Here is a 17,178-nt window from a genome sequence, read left to right as displayed (position 1 = left end):
GTCACAGCATTACACAAGAGAGGAAATAAGCAAGTTGAGGTCTCAGTTCATTAAATATCCAATTTTCCCAAAATACAAAGAAATCCATTTTAAAATAATGAATGCAGTCTATCCGTGCAAAGAACTGTTACACATACGTTTTGGTTTTCCAGAAAATAACTGTTCTTTTTGTGATACAAATATTGAAACACTTGATCATTTGTTTTTTGAATGTATGTATGTTTACAGTTTTTGGGAGGATTTCTTTTTTTGGTGCTCTTCAAAGTTTCCCTTCCCTATTTCTATTCACTTACAAAAGCACATTATATTATTTGGAGTAGTTTCTGGTGATAATCTATTTGATTTGACATTCAATACCTTGTTAATATCTGGTAAATTTTTCATTCATAAGTGCAGATTCTTAAAAAACAAACCGTTATTCAATACTTTTTTTAAAGAAATCAGTTTATATTTTAAATCTGTGACATTGATGAAAAACAAAAATGCAATAAAACTGTGTATTTTCATTGAAGATCACATGCTGTATCACAATCCCTAGTATTGTAAACTACAATTCTATATATTTTGTCTTAGTTATTTCTTTTCTTTTCTTTTTCTCTCTCTTCTTTGTGTGTAGTTATTATGTGTATGTTTAAAGTTCAAATAAAAAAAAAGGTTGTGTTTAATGACGTCATATCCTGTCTCATATCTTGCGATAGTAAAATGCCGATTTAATTTTGGCTTATTTCTTTTTCCATTAATGTTGCTATTTCTTGACTAACTTTTATTTTTGATTTTTATCATTTTTTAATTAACTTTGAGGTTTTTTATATGAGGTTCTCATGCTCGCGACACGGAAGTAAACTGCACGAGGCGCCTGCAGGTTAGCAGCGTTGCTTGTAAGCTATCAGCGTGCTCACAAACCGGGGACGGTGGTTTTTTGTCCGGACAGTTGTGAGGTTTGTAAAGACATGTAGCGATACATGGTTCGATTCAGAACAATTTTCTTTTGCCAAAGTGTCGTAAATGAATGAATACGTGTTGAACGTTGTGGAATGATTAATTAGTTATTTATTATACTTTTTACGCATTGAATTGTTCTCTATGAACATTCTTCTGTGTTGTAACGACTGTTTTACTCTGCGAACTAACAAGCGAAACCGGCATGAATCGCCATTTAGGACATGGAAGTGCTGAAAAACCTGTATCTGTTTTTGTTTATTTTTTCTATCGTGCTGAACGGACGCGGACCTAACTGTCCTTTGTAGCAGGAACGTCTGGTCTCTTGATCTCATGCCTGTACGAACAGACACAGAGCCATCGTGTGCCATGACTTGATTTACACAGTTTGGGTTGTAAAGCTACAACATGCCGTAAGGGGGAACTAAGACTAAGAGCAGGGGCCTCATTTATAAACGTTGCGTACGCACAAAAGAAGGCGTACGCCACTCTCTACGCAATAGTTGAGATTTATAAAAAGCAAACTTGACGGGAAAATGTGCGGTCCTCCACGCAAGCTCTGACCCAGGCGTACGCACAAAAACTAGTGAAATGAGAAACGGCGACACCGTCGGCAGATGGAAGAAACACGTGAAAGTGACAGTGTGTGCCAAATCGTGCCGGCATGTGCTGTGCTACACAATGTGGCACAGCTTAAAAACGTGCCTCTACCCCCTGGCGCCGATTGCTGTGTTGGCCCCGACCCTCCACCCCATCCCCACGCATTTGAGCCAAATGCTGCTGCTGTGCGCCAGCGTTTGGAAGTGATGCGTCGCTTGTAAAGAACAACAAAAGGTGTGGAAAATATTATTTATTTAGGAATTCCCTCATCGTGCAGTTTATTTCAGTCAGGGCGGTCTTGATTTCGCCCAACTCCTTGGCCACCTCTCTGATTGAACTACTGACTTTCCTCTGCATTTAAGGACTGCATCGGTGAGGACACGTCCACTGCTGGAGGGTTGAGAGCCGCGTGCCGTGGAGACGCTGGGTCCAGACGGCTGCTCAGCTGCAGCATCGTAACCACTGGCCCCGCTGGAACACCCAGCAACTAAAATAAAATTGTTCTATATTAATAATCTGTAATTGTGTAGCCTGCATACATGTGACTTGACTGCATTCATTTTAATTATTTCTCTTACCTGTGTCACCCGGTGCATCTGGCGGGTCGGCGTCCCCACGGCGTCATCTGACTGAGGCGGAGGGGGACGGCGATAAGGGGGACTTAATAGGGATTCCCCAATAGCCGCCAGTCTCTCATCAAGAGGGGTCAGCTCCGGTGTCCCCCCCCGCGTGGCGGACACACTCTGCCGATGCAGCGCTAGACGTTCTTTTGCCTCGACTTTGATGTCCGATCATTTCTTTCATTTCTTTTTATTTCGGCCACGGTCCAGGTTGTGAGGCTACAGCATTTACGGCGTCTGCCACCGTTTGCCGCTCACGTGCCTTTTTGACATTAGTAATGCCCACACTGTGCCCTCCAAACAACACTTTTCTCCTCTTTTGCACGTCGCCAACGATAACTTCAACTTCACATTGAATGAAGTTACGTTTTTTTGATTTCCTCTCTGTGTTTGCCATGATTTAGCAAGCCATGAATATTAATTTGTGGGCGTTTCACGGACTATTTATGGGCAACTATGGGCGTGTCATGACGCCGCAAATGCTGCGCTGCATTTAGAATGGGTTGTGATTTATTAAGGGAAAGATGCGTAGGAAGTGCGTGCGCACGGTTTTATAAATCCAAATATTTCTGTGCGTACGCACGTCCTATGTTTCATCCGTACGCCACTTCTGACGCAAATCCTACGCAAAGCTTTATAAATGAGGCCCCAGATCAGGGCAGAAGCGGAGCACTAATTTTCTGTGTGGACGCCCCCTGCTCTCCCTTTTGCAAAAGATTTGAAACTTCATGCAGACTCTTGTGTGATTTTTCTTCCCCTATTGCAGATCAGGTTTTTGGCGTCCGTGACGGAAAGACAACGTGGATTGCTGTGATTGTGAGACTAGCAGACGATCTGAGCTGCAGTGAAGTGAAGAGGACGGCGGTATTTGTGGGAGTTGGAGCTGAAGTCTTCCTTGTCTTCCCTTCAGCCTCTGAGAGAGTTGATCAGCGAGCGACTAGCTGCTGCTGCTGAAGAAATCTTCCGACTCTGTGAAGGAACCATCTTCCAGAACGAGGAGGAGCTCTGTCGTCAGCGCAGACTGCTGGATGTTGTCTGGAAACCACAGCTGCAGGTCCAAGCTATAGGTATGTTCACCTCAGAAAATGGGAGAAGCCCTTCATCTTCCAGAACATTCAGATCCAGGTTCTAGTGATGCGATGGCGGCTTCTGTTGTAGGATTTTGGTCTGCCATCTTGAAGCGGGAAATCTCCTTCTGTAGTCGTTTTATATTTATACACATAGTATTTATACACGACAGAGATTTAGGGCCAGTTTACAAAAAGAATTTTTTTTTTTACAACTTTAAAGTCGTAAATTTACGAGAAAGAAAGTCAATACTGTTAAATTACGAGATTTTAAGTCGTGAAGTTACCAGAAAAAAATTTGTAAATCTAAAGCTGGAATCATTTCCTCTTCCAGTATTTTCAACACACCTGGCAGGCCCAAATAATTTATTCGGTCCAAAAGTTTGACCATGTGAACGTTTGTTATAATGGAAAAAAGTTTTTCTGGGCCCATTTACACGGTTGGGTTCTAATCCGACCATTGACCCGATCAAGATATTTTGCTCATGTAACAGCGGCTACTGAGGGGGGCTGGTTAGGAGCAGGGTGGGGGATGGCTTCAGTCTGATCAGGTTGACAAAAGGAAGATATAGCAGAGGGGGGTTGCATAAGAAGGGGTGGGGGATTGTAAAGTTGTTGGGGGAGGGGTAGAGTAGACCTGGGCAGTAGGAGAGCTAAATCCATTGAAAAAGAGGTTCAGGTCATTAGCTCTTTTGTCGCCCTCACACAATCTGCTTCTCTCCCCACATCCGGTGATCTTCTTCATCCCAGACCACACCCCTCTGATGCAGCTTTTGCCTCCAGCTTAACTTGCATTCCCTCAACTTGTTTGGCGCTGCACCCTCCTCAGCCACTCCTTGTCTCCTGACCTGAAGTTCCTTTTCTTCTTTTCAGCAGGGCCTTCAGGTCACTTGTGATCCACGGCTTGTTGTTGGGGTAACAGCAGACAGTCCTCAAGGACATGATGGTGTTCTCACAGAATTTAAAGTATTCAGTGATACAGTCAGTCGTGCTGTTGATGTCCTCACCATGGGGCCGGGTCTCCTCAGCCTCTTGAGTTTATTTTTTCACTTGTTCTGCTTTCTCCTAAGTATGTTCCTTTGGTCAGGAAAATGCCTCTGTCCAAAAGGAATATGGGGCAGTCCACATACTGTGTAAATTCAGTAAGAGTGACGTCCAAGTTGACATAGTTAAAGTCCCCAGTGCTAACTACAAATGGATTTGCTTGCTGTTCCAGTAGCCAGGAAATGGTAAAGTGACATTCTGATCCGAAAGATGTGGATGGAACCACGTCTCAGTGAAACACAGTACACTGCTGTCGCGGTATTCCCTCTGTGTGTTGATTGTAGCTGCCACCTCATCCATCTTGTTTGCCAGAGAGACATTCCCCGTGATGCGGGCTTATGTTTCCACTTGCTGACCTCTTTGCTTTGACCCGAACTCCGGCCCGGCATCCCCGCTATCTTTTCAAAATGTCACCTGGGAAAGAAGAAAGAAAAGCGGCAAAACAGGCCTGCTCAGAGCAAACAGCTAATCGCGAGTGTAAACAAAAGACTTGCCGCTGTGCGGGTTACACTGTTTTGAGGTGTAACGAGAGTAGCAGAAAAAGTGACCACAGAAGCTTGGAGCAAATAAAACCTATGCCGTTGACTGTAAAAATGTCTGAAACATGCAAAGGTAAAACATAAAAGACCAAAAAAAACGGTGCATGTCGAAAATAAATACTAAAGACAAAAAGCCAAGAAAGTCTTAACAAACCAGAGCCGCTGCAACAGGCAGCCGCCTCTCAGCAGCACCAAGGCCAATTGCAAAGTCACGCAGCAACACATTAGGGCCCCGGATATTTTGGAGAAAATTTAAGACTTAAGTGCGCCTGATGGTCTTGAAAGTACAGTACATAGAAGATATGATTAGAGGCAGCTAAAGAGCCACCTGTTACCCACCCCCTTCTCCAAAAACAAATGAAAGTTCTGCTCCACTGCCTCGCCAGATTTGACATGCAAATTTCGGCCAATCAGATCAACCAGAAAAGTTACCGCCTCCAAGTGACAAACACACCCGTGAACACTGCTCGCAAACCCAGTGAGCGCGTGGGATCACCACTCAGTTAAGATGGCAGGCACGAAGTTGTAAAATGCGGCGTCGCTCGATTAGAATTGCCCCTGTGCGGTTGTAAGGCTCACCCCCCAACACCCCCCCCCCCCAGTTTCTGAATGCGCCCACTCAGTTGTCCTTGCGCTCGTTCAATATATGGCAGCGATGGAATGCCATAAAAAAGGCGTTTTTTTTTCTCAAAGGGGAGGTAAAGCGACAATTGAAAAAAAAAATAGATGAGAAGTTTCATGGTTCAGTTTGCTGAAGGAGCAGCTTTTGTCGATGTCCTTATGTACTTTTGTGGGTAGCATCTGTGAAGACGTTTGAAGCAAACATCTCAGGATTTGTGGGTGATGAAATATTTTTGAAGACTATGGCCAAACTTTTGTCCAGGTGAAGACTGGGTTAAAGTTTCTCCGGTAGCTGCCTCATCCAGGAGCGCCCAAGGCAACGGCTCCTTCCGTCGCTGCGTTGCCTCCATGACAACCGCAGTCACACACATAAAACACAACAAAAAGGGGACGGTTGTTTGGGCCAACACGCATCTTCTAAATGTGCTTTTATCACTATTTTGATTATCATTAATGGCCTGCTAGCACATAATTTTTCAAATCCATGCGGTCAGTGGTCAGGTCCGCAGAAGGGGGAAATGCTCCAACGTAGTCCTCAGAACGTCTAGGTTTGATGGTTCAGCATTGTATAGTGTAAATGCAAAAATCAGATACGGGTCACTTTAAAAAGATGATGTAATCGGGTCGTCAAAAAAATCGTTTATAGTTAGAAAATCGGATTTGGGCATCAAGACCTGCAGTGTAAATGTAGCCTAATAAAGGCAGGAAATGTGAAGTTGAAGAGTATATATTTCCTTTAACCCTTGTGTTATCCTAGGCACTTTACCATTGGGGGTTGGGTCATCTAGACCCACTAGACAGTGCGCTGAACCTTTTTTCTTCAATGATTTGTGATTCTCACTGGTGTCCATGATTACATGAAATCTTTCCACCTTTATCCACCTTTGTCATGGTAGGGAGAACATGTGAAAGTAAGGGTGGGGTCATCTAAGATAGCACAAGGGTTAAACAACATCATGCCTCTTTGAGGAAAAGCATCAGACTGCAAGTACCTTTGGAGTGACTGTAGTGTGAAAGGTTTCTAAGAATTCCTTATAAAACATTCTAGTTGAACAATTGTTTACCATAAGATAAATTATTATTAAACCAGTTAGAAAAGAATAAAGATTTTCTTTTGTTTAGAATCCCTCTCATTGACTGTATAAGGAAACTGGACTGGCTGTCATTATATCACACATTTTTGAGATTTTCATTGTTGTAATGACAATAATAAACAAATATACAGTATTTTATTTAGACAAAGTTCTTTTATTCTTTAGAATTGTAATTCAGTCGTGGTTGATGTGGAAAACACACATTTCTGTGACCACTGACTTATCTGCTGTTTGAATGGCTTAGACAGTCACAAAAGGGGGCAGAACTGTTGGGAAATGTTACCGGGAGCTGATCTTTTAAAACATTTTTATTTTAATTATTCCACTATGAATTAAAAAAAATTAACAATCTTGGACCAACAAATGTATGGAGTCCCAAACTTTTCATAATCAAATAAATAAATTTGACCACATTACCAACCAATAAATCTCTCATAAATATAAAAATATCATAAAATTGTGAAAAACCTGCACACAGATTTTAAATTAGCCATTATATTATAAAATGTATTTTGTTTTGCTTTAAAAATCTATTATTATTTTAATTATTATTATCAGTAGTAGTATCTAATATTTATTTATTTAATATTAATCTCATTTTCAATAAGAATTCAATAATAATTGTAAATGTAATTTTTAATAATTTGATATTCTTAATAATTTAATTCATTTTTTATGTCCTTTTTTGATGTTATATTATATGGATTATTTCTCAATGTCGTTTTTGCTGCCACAGATATATAAAATTACTCCATTGTGGGATTAATAGTCATCATCTATCTATCTATTGTTTTAAAACAGCATTTTAAAATCTTAATGTGAATCATATTGAATATCATCCTAATTCTATGGGTTTTCTTTCCAGAAACTGATTTCAAAACAATATCTTCCAAAGTAGCTTTGTTTTTATTTCACATTGCTGTTTTTCACAATGACTTATTTATTTCATAATGAGCTTTTTCAGCAGAATGAGTCTATCCGTCTATCAAACCGGACATCTCTCTTTTACCGGGTTTGAAGGCTTTCTGTCCCGCGTTTACCTGAGAGGATAGAATAAAACCAGAGGACCTGATTTATAATTATTGTCTCCATGAAGAAGAGAAATATATCATAAGGTTCAGGAGGCCCGGGCAGGCATATTCCGCTTCCCTGGCCGCCAGCGATTGCGTGTAAGGCAAGTAGATGTGACGACAGACAGGATCTATGAGCACAGACAGCAGAGCTGTGTTAGCTACAGAGCAGAGAAGAGCTCTGAGAGAACAGCATGGAGGATTTTCATGATGTATTTTCCAGAAAATAATGAACAGTTTTTTAAAGCAAAATGAAATACATTTTATAATATAATGGCTAATTTAAAATCTGTGTGCAGGTTCTTTACAATTTCATGATCTTTTTATATATTTAGGACCGATTAATTGGTTGATTGTGTATCTGCATGAGGTCATTTTTATTTATTTAATTATGAACAATTTGGGACTCCATACTAACGTACAAAAAAGATACAAATGAAATAAACAGATCTTAATCTCATTGCTTAACTGTTGCAATGTTGGCAACAAAGGGGAAGAAATGCAATGTTAGCGCATGCGTGGACCAATCGGGAACTAACAAAGCCAATTCAGTCGCCATTTTCGCGTGATACGAATAGCGCCATGTTGAAGCCAGACAAGGTTAGTGAGCAGTGGTTTGATCTGAGTCGATGTTTCTATGTCAACTACTGTCCCCAATCAGGAGTCAGCTTGTTGGAAGTCTACACCCCTTCTACTGAAAGCTGGTTGGGAGAATCTGTCAATTAAATGTTCGAGGTGGGGGCCACGGGCACCACATGCTTTTGCTGAGGCATCTAATTGTTCAGTTTATAACTGATCAATAAAGATAAAATATCGCAACAAAAAAATTAAGATTTGCAAGACGATGCCAAAAAAGAAAAATGTATCGGAGGCCACAACTATAATTAAAGCCGCAAGCGGCGTTGTATGGCCCGCAGACGCAACCCGCCTTCCACGCCCAACTCTACGCACCACCGCCTCCCTCACCGCCCTCACTGCCCACTTTTGATAAAGGCTAGTCAAAACGGCATTTGCTAATTATGCTAACTATGCTGATTTGGCTAAAAGTGCTAGCATTGCGATGAGCATCATAAACTGATTAAAGAAAACACATTATTAAAAATGCTAATTGTGCTAACTATGCTAGCTATGCTAATGTGGCTAAAAGTGCTAGCATAGCGATCAGCATCATCAACTGGCTCAGAAAAACACATTACCTAAAATGCTAATTATGCTAACTATGCTAGTTATGCTAACATAGCTAAAAGTGCTAGCATAGCGATCAGCATCATCAACTGACTCAGAAAAACACATTCCTCTATTGGTGAGAGCTATATGTCATAACTTAGTAAAAAAAAACAACACTTTTTTCAAAATGGCGGCTTTTCTGTTGATTATATCTCCATAGCGACCATTTTGTATTTTGGTCGCCTTTTGATGACGAACAGATCGATGTGAGTTTCAGAGAAATCGGCAAAAGTAAATTTTTTGTTGTCCTTAGCAACAGTGGTGTTATGCTAACAACGCCCACATTCCTTATATGTCCATATCCAGTGTTTTTAATTGTGTTCAGTTCCTGATATGGATGCATGCATTCAAATTTCACTGTATTCCAATGAAAGGCATGGGAGTTACAACAGTGCGTGACTTTGCGAGCTCGCCACGCGGATGCCGTTCAAAATCTACAACTTCTGATTGCAACATTTCTTCCAGAGTAGCTTGCCATTGATGCCGGAAAAAGTTTCGAGACGACTGCTGAAAATTCAGACGAAAAGTTTACGATTGAATCCAGCGGTAAAGGTGTTTTTTATAGAAAATTCAAGATGGCTGCCTTTTCCCGAGGTCAAAGGTCGACGAAACTCCAGAGGTAGTTGTGGACTTGCTCTAGCAACATGTGAGCGAAGATTCGTGAAAATCCCTGGAAAAAAAGTTCATTTTTTCATATTGTGTAAAAACGCGAAAATGGGGAAATTGCAGATTTTGGCAGGAAAATGGCCGCCAAACCGTAGGTCGTGTCACCATCCTGTAATGATTTTAAAACTTCCTTTGGATATCGCGAACAAGGGTAGATTGGTTTCGTTTGGCGATTCTCAAAAAAAAAGTTCCGAATTTTTTCGTTTTTGCCGAGTAGGCACATTTTTTTGCGACGGTTTTTTGCTTACCACGCCCACATTCCTTTATCGATCTTGTCGTGCGTGACATCGTTTTGTTCAACGCGGGCCAGGGAATTGCATATTTCCTCTTCACGACATTCCGATGAAAAATGTGCGAGCTAGCTAAGATGGCAACGGTTGCGAGCTGGCCACGCGCAAGCCGTTCAAATTCTACAACTTCTAATTCCAACATTTTGTCCAGAGTAGCTGGCCGTTGATGCCCGAGAAGTTACGAGACGAATGATGAAAATTCCAACGACGAGTTTTCGTTTGTATCTGGTGCTAAAGGTGCTTTTTTGAGAAAATTACAGATGGCGGCCTTTTCCCAAGGTCAAAGGTCAACGACACTTCTGTGGTGTTTGTAGACTGGAGCTGGCAGCAAGTGTGTGCAATTGCGTGAAAATCGCTCAAACAAAAGCGTTGTTTCCCCATATCGTGGGAAAACACGAAAATCGCCAATTCTCAGAGTTCGCCACAAAATGGCCGCCAAGCCGTAGGTCGTGTGGCCGTCCCGTAATGATTTCAAAACATCTTTGGGATATCCCCGACACGTGTGTCTTGGTTTCGCGACTGTATTTTGAAGTACATTTTGTTCGGCCCCATACGCGATTTTCGGCCCATTCATTTTTTTTGACGGGATCGCTGGCCGGGATGTCATCGTCTTCGGGGGGGTAACGTTGACTTTGTGGAAAATTTATTTGCAATTTATCCCAGATGTGTGCACGTTTTGGTGACTTTTCGAGCTGAAAGGCGGCGAAGTCGTCGTTCCAACTGCGAAAACAATATGGTCCGTGCAGTCAGTGACTGCTGCTGCGGGCCATAAATATACAAACGTGTAAACCCAGGCCAAAAATACCAGCAACAGTTTGTGAAAACCTTGTGAAGACTTACAGAAAAGTCTGCCTGCTAATTTCCAACAAAGGATATACAACGTATTGAGCTGAACTTTTGTTATTGTCCAAAGACGTATTTTCCACCGTAATTTACAACAAAAATCGTACAAAAATCTGACACTGCGGTTTCTTTTCTTTTTTTTTCTCCCCTCATTTTGTCTGTCATAGTTAAGGTATACCTATGATGAAAATTACAGGCCTCTAATTTTTTTAACTGGAAGAACTTGTACAAGTGGTGGCTGACTAAATCCTTTTTCTTTGCCACACTGTAGTTTTTATTTGGAAACCGAGGCAGGAGTCGTCAAGCTGTCCTGTTTTCCTATGCAGTCAACCGTTCTACTCTTCTTCGATTATGCAAAGAGTACATGTGCAGCGATTCTCATTGTCTCTTGAGTTAACATACCACAATGATCAAAATTCCCTAATTATGGCCCGCAGCAGCAGTCACTGACTGCAAGGACCATATTGTTTTCGCAGTTGGAACGACGACTTCGCCGCCTTTCAGCGAGAATTTGACCCCCGCCGCATGCACGAAAAGTCACCAAAACGTGCACACACCTGGGATAAATTGCAAATGAATTTTCCACAAAGTCAACGTCACCCCCCCGAAGACGATGACATCACGGCCAGCGATCCCGTCAAAAAAATGAATGGGCCGAAAATCGCGTATGGGGCCCAACAGAATGTACTTCAAAATACAGCCGCGAAACCAAGACACACGTGTCGGGGATATCCCAAAGATGTTTTGAAATCATTATGGGACGGCCACACGACCTACGGCATGGCGGCCATTTTGTGGCGAACTCTGAGAATTGGCGAATTTCGTGTTTTCCCACAATATGGGGAAAAGACACTTTTGTTTGAACGATTTTCACGCAATTGCACACACTTGCTGCCAGCTCCAGTCTACAAACACCCCAGAAGTGTCGTTGACCTTTGACCTTGGGAAAAGGCCGCCATCTGGAATTTTCTCAAAAAAGCACCTTTAGCACCAGATACAAACGAAAACTCGTCGTTGGAATTTTCATCAATCGTCTCGTAACTTTTCGGGCACCAACGGCCAGCTACTCTGGACAAAATGTTGGAATTAGAAGTTGTAGATTTTGAACGGCGTGCGCGTGGCGAGCTAGCAACCGTTGCCATCTTGGCTAGCTCGCACATTTTTCATCGGAATGTCGTGAAGAGGAAATATGCGATTCCTTGGCCCGCACTGAACAAAACGATGCTACGCACGACAAGATCGATGAAGGAATGTGGGCGTGGTAAGCAAAAAACCGTCGCAAAAAAATGTGCCGACTCGGCAAAAACGAAAAAATTCGGAACTTTTTTTTTGAGAATCGACTAACGAAACCAATATACCCTTGTCCGCGATATCCGAAGGACGTTTTGAAATCATTACGGGATGGTGACACGACCTACGGTTTGGCGGCCATTTTGTGCCAAAATCTGCCATTTTGCGTTTTTCGCGTTTTTACACAATATGGAAAAATTAACTTTTTTTCGAGCGATTTTCACGAAATTTGACTCGCATGTTGCTAGAGCCAGTCCACAACTACCTCTGGAGTTTCGTCCACCTTTGACCTCGGGAAAAGGCCGCCATCTTGAATTTTCTATAAAAAACACCTTTGCCACCGCATTCAAACGTAAACTTGTCGTTGGAATTTTCAACGATCGTCTCGAAACTTTTTGGGCATCAATGGCAAGCTACTGTGGAAAAAATGTTGGAATTAGAAGTTGTAGATTTTGAACGGCCTGCGCGTGGCAAGCTAGCAAAGTGGCGCACTGTTATAGCTCCCATGCCTTTCAATACAATACAGTGAAAATTGAATGCATGCATTAATGCCTGAAACAGAATACATTGAAAAACACTGGATATGGACATATAAGGAATGTGGGCGTGGTTAACATAAAACCATTGTTGCTAAGGACAACAAAAAGTTTACTTTTACCGATTTGTCCGAAACTGACGTCAATCTGTTCGTCCTCCCAAGGGGACAAAAACATAAAATGGTTGCTATGGAGATAAAATCAACAAAAAAGCCGCCATTTTGGAAAAAGTGTTTTTTTATCAACTTATGACATGTAGCTCTCACCAATGGAGGAATGTGTTTTTCTGAGTCAGTTTATGATGCAGATCGCTATGCTAGCCCTTTTAGCTATGTTAGCATTACTAGCATAGTTAGCATATTTAGCATTTTAGGTAATGTGTTTTTCTGAGTCAGTCAATGATGCTGATCGCTATGCTAGCACTTTAAGCTACATTAGCATAGCTAGCATAGTTAACATAATTAGCAAATGCCTTTTTGACTAGCATTTAATTTGTGGGCAGTGAGGGCAGTGAGGGAGGCGGTGGTGCGTAGAGGTGGGCGTGGAAGGCGGGTTGCGTCTGCGGGCCATACAACGCCGCTTGCGGCTTTAATTCTCTTTGTTTCTACATTTATTTTGCTGAAATATGGCAGTAGTTTTGTTTACCGGTGTTGGAAAATGTAATTTGTCGCTTTGAGATTACTTTCCTTGTTGCATGTTCAATAAAGTCGAGAAGGAAAAAACCACGGGATTCGACCGGATTAAGTTTAACAAATTTATTCCCTAACAATATTTCTAAAAACAGAGTAAAACCAAATAAAACAGATCGATCTGGGTGTCCAAAATCAAGGCCTGCAATACGCAAGAGGTTACATTCCGAATTCACATGCAGCTTGTCTGGAGACACAGGAAAAATCCTTGAGTTTAGACTTTTAAGCATGTGGTCAGAACATCCTCCCCCGGGAGCAAGATGGCCGCCGAATCTCCGCCTCTGGTCGCTAGAGATTGGCTGACAGAGGAGCCCGCCTACTTCCTTCCGTCCATCACAGCCTCTGGTCTCTGGGGGGAACCTCACAGATGGACACGGTACGGAATCCCCATGGGTGGCAGGAACTGTCACCGCAGGGAGTCGATCCTAGAGCTTTGTTCTTCACACGTGAAAGGACGCCTGGAGTGTTTTCCCACAGCTACAGTACCAGAGATAGTTAATTTATGGCCCATGTCAGACCTACAACCAAATGGCCTTAGAAGATCAAAGACTGTTTTCTCCTGAAGGGGGGTTGAGATTGTAGCTGCATTCCTGACACCTCTCACATATGCAACTATAGGAAGCAACTTCAGAGTTGAAAGGATGTTAAAGCACACACTTCAGCAAATGACTTATCTTCACTGTAATAAAAATTTAAGACTGACAACCCTAATGAAATTACCAAAAAATATAAATTCCTTCACCGGTAAATGTGGTCTTATTGTATTATGGATCAGTATGGATCAGATCAGTTTTTGGGTTTATCAACAAAGGATGAAAAAAGGCAGTTTGTCAAACTTGTGTGATGGAAATTACATACACAGGTCACACCACAAACCTTGCAGATCAAATGAAAAGGCATCATGGACTTGACGTCTTCTTAAAAGGTTGAATTATAGATGTACCATCTACATTTTTTTTGTGTTTGGAAAAAGACAAAAGTATATTTAAAGAAAATAAAGTAAGAGCAGTAGGGGATGTCAGATTATACAAATTAACATTCTTTCACCGTATCCGCTGCTGCTGTGAAGCCCCTCCCACTGGTGTAAGATGAGCAGCGGCTCCTGCCGTTGTGCCGGGACGCTATAAGCTTCCATCATTCAGACAGTGCTGATGGACAATACCATCGTCCATGGTGATGAGTGACTGACCTCACGATGGAGAGACACCATCGTGATGCCACGCCCCCACCAAGCTGTGAATCAACACCATAAGCCACGGTTACATGTGCAAAATATCTTGATCTGATCAATGGTCGGATTAGAATCCAACCGCGACATGGGCACAGAAAACCTTTTTCCGATTATAACAAACATTTAAATGGGTCACACTTTCGGTTGAAATAAATCATTCGCACATGCACAGTAGTGTTTGAAATACCGGAAGAGGAAATGAGTTCCTCTGAGAAGCTACGTACATAGATATCTGGCAGCTCCGTAATATACTAGATGATCTTATAAACGTGCTTTTATTAATGTTATGGTTATTATGAAGCGCCTGTTCGCTCATCATTTTAATTTTAACCCGTGTGGTCAGTGCTTTTTCTGTTGAAGAACGGAGCTGGAAAGAAGCCTGGGCAAGAGAGGCTAACGAGTGCTAACAACATTTTGCCTTTGATGAACATAAAATCCATGCGGGGAAAGCTGCAATCTGCGTCCTGGCTGCACGTGAATATGAGGGAACAAAATAAGCCTTTATTTTGTCGGGACACGACTGGAAACACTAATCCACGTGATTGTTTGAACGGTTTCGAAGGACTGAGCGACAATTTCTGCAACACGCCACCCCAAAGCCACTGTGTGAGCTGAAGGTCTGAGCTCTGCGCGTACTCACACTTTTACTGGAAGACCCGGTTCTCCTGAGTTCGGTAGCTCATTCACCTAGAGATGTGGGACGGAACACAGTCTGAAGTAATGAAGGAAAAATGCTCCAAAAAGGACGCACTTGTAGAATTTATTTGAGAACTTGTAATATAGAAAGTGAATACTTGTGCATCAAAAATCTGCATCTGTGTATAAAAATCTTCTGCTGTGAACTGACAAATTCCCATTTACATTTGTTCATCAAGAGTTACAACTTCAAATCTGTGATTCCAACTGCTCAAATGTGCTTCTGCGTGTGCTCCAATCTGCTGGCGCAAATCACAGGTGCGCTACAACTGCGCTCTGAATTCTGACACATTCCTTGCGAGAAACTTGTGTCAAAACTGATCTGTGTCCGATAATGGGACTAGGGGCGAGGGAGGGTAAGAGGAGGTGGAGTCAACCAATCAGAGTGCAGGATTCGGAGAACCTTGTAAAGTTAGAAATATCTTCAAAGATTCAGACTTCCTGCTTCAATAAATGTGACAGCTAGTATCTCAATCATTTTGTATTAACACAGAGAGTCAGCTAAAAATGCATTTCTAAAGAAAAAATAAGTTTTTTTTCTCCTGCATTTTAATGAGAAATGATCTCTTCGTGCTTTAAATTTAGACATGCAGCTAGACGGCTGCCAACGGACAGCGTCAGCAGGAAAATCATCTTTGTTGTAGCAGGACAACAGGGCCAGGGCTATTGAGCAGCTTTATTATAAGTCATATGGATTAACATTTGAAAAAAAAATGTATGAGAGTAGATCAACGCGTTCCCTGCGACGTTCCAGGCGACGGCACGGCGGAGCGCGGCTGTGGCGGACTCAGCCCACAGAGCGACGGCTGGGTCTGCGCAAGCGACAGGCGTGCTCCGCCGTCGGTTAGCGGGATCCTCGCTTCTCCGTCCTCCGCGGAGCTCAGCTTCTGGCTGCTGAGCGAGGGCGTAGCGCGGTGTCACACCACAGCCAGTCGCCGAGTTCCGCGGAGGAAAGAAGAAGCGGGGATCCCGCTGACTGACGGCTGAGTCTACGCCCTCGCTCAGCTCATTATAAGGCTTAAATAGGGCTTTTAATATTTTGCGGCTCCAGACATATTTGTTTTTTGTTTTTTTCGGCCAATTTGGCTCTTTCAACATTTTGGGTTGCCGACCCCTAAACTACTCTAATACATTTTTTTTCAAATGTTAATCCATATGACTTATAATAAAGCTGCTCAATAGCCCTGGCCCTGTTGTCCTGCTACAAATGCATTTCTAAAGAAAAAAGTCCGTTTTTTCCTGCATTTTAATGAGAAATGATCTCTTCGTGCCTTAAATCAGACATGCAGCTAGATGGCTGCAAACGGACAGCGTCAGCAGGCAAATCATCTTTGTTGGACTGGCTGCGGTGTGACACCGCGCTACGCCCTCGCTCAGCGGCCAGACGCTGAGCTCCGCGGAAGACGGAGACGCGAGGATCCCGCTAACCGACGGCGGAGCACGCCTGTCGCTTGCGCAGACCCAGCCGTCGCTCTATGGGCTGTGTCCGCCACAGCTGCGCTTCGCCGTGCCGTCGCCTGGAACGTCGCAGGGAACGGGTTGATCTACTCTAATACATTTTTTTTTCAAATGTAAATCCATATGACTTATAATAAAGCTGCTCAATAGCCCTGGCCCTGTTGTCCTGCTACAACAAAGATGATTTTCCTGCTGACGCTGTCCGTTGGCAGCCGTCTAGCTGCATGTCTAAATTTAAAGCACGAAGAGATCATTTCTCATTAAAATGCAGGAGAAATGCATTTTTAGTTGACTCTCTGTGTTAATACAAAATGATTGAGATACTAGCTGTCACATTTATTGAAGTAGGAAGTCTGAATCTGTGAAGATATTTCTAACTTTACCAAGTTCTCCGAATCCTGCAATCTGATTGGTTGATTCCGCCTCCTCTTACCCTCCCTCCCCCTCTAGTCCCATTATCGGACGCAGATCAGTTTTGACACAAGTTTCTCGCAAGGAATGTGTCAGAATTCAGAGCGCAGATGTAGCGCACCTGTGATTTGCGCCAGCAGATTGGAGCACACGCAGAAGCGCATTTGAGCAGTTGGAATCACAGATTTGAAGTTGTAACTCTTGATGAACAAATGCAAATGGGAATTTGTCAGTTCACAGCAGAAGA

General features: G+C 42.6%; 1 long non-coding RNA gene across 1 annotated transcript in view; it reads left to right on the top strand.

Annotated features, from left to right (window-relative positions):
* Positions 1 to 768: 768 nt before the first annotated feature.
* Positions 769 to 17,178, top strand: part of LOC111948757 — a 29,734-nt gene continuing 13,324 nt past the window's right edge. The window contains exons 1-2 of the long non-coding RNA XR_002874739.1: positions 769 to 938; positions 2,926 to 3,226. This is a non-coding gene — a long non-coding RNA (uncharacterized LOC111948757). The remainder of the gene's footprint in view (positions 939 to 2,925; positions 3,227 to 17,178) is intronic.

This window comes from Oryzias latipes, chromosome 2, assembly GCF_002234675.1.
Source record: "Oryzias latipes chromosome 2, ASM223467v1".
NCBI classification, from domain to species: domain Eukaryota; kingdom Metazoa; phylum Chordata; class Actinopteri; order Beloniformes; family Adrianichthyidae; genus Oryzias; species Oryzias latipes.
Note: the sequence above shows the minus strand (reverse complement) of the source record. Positions and strands in the feature narration are given on the sequence as shown.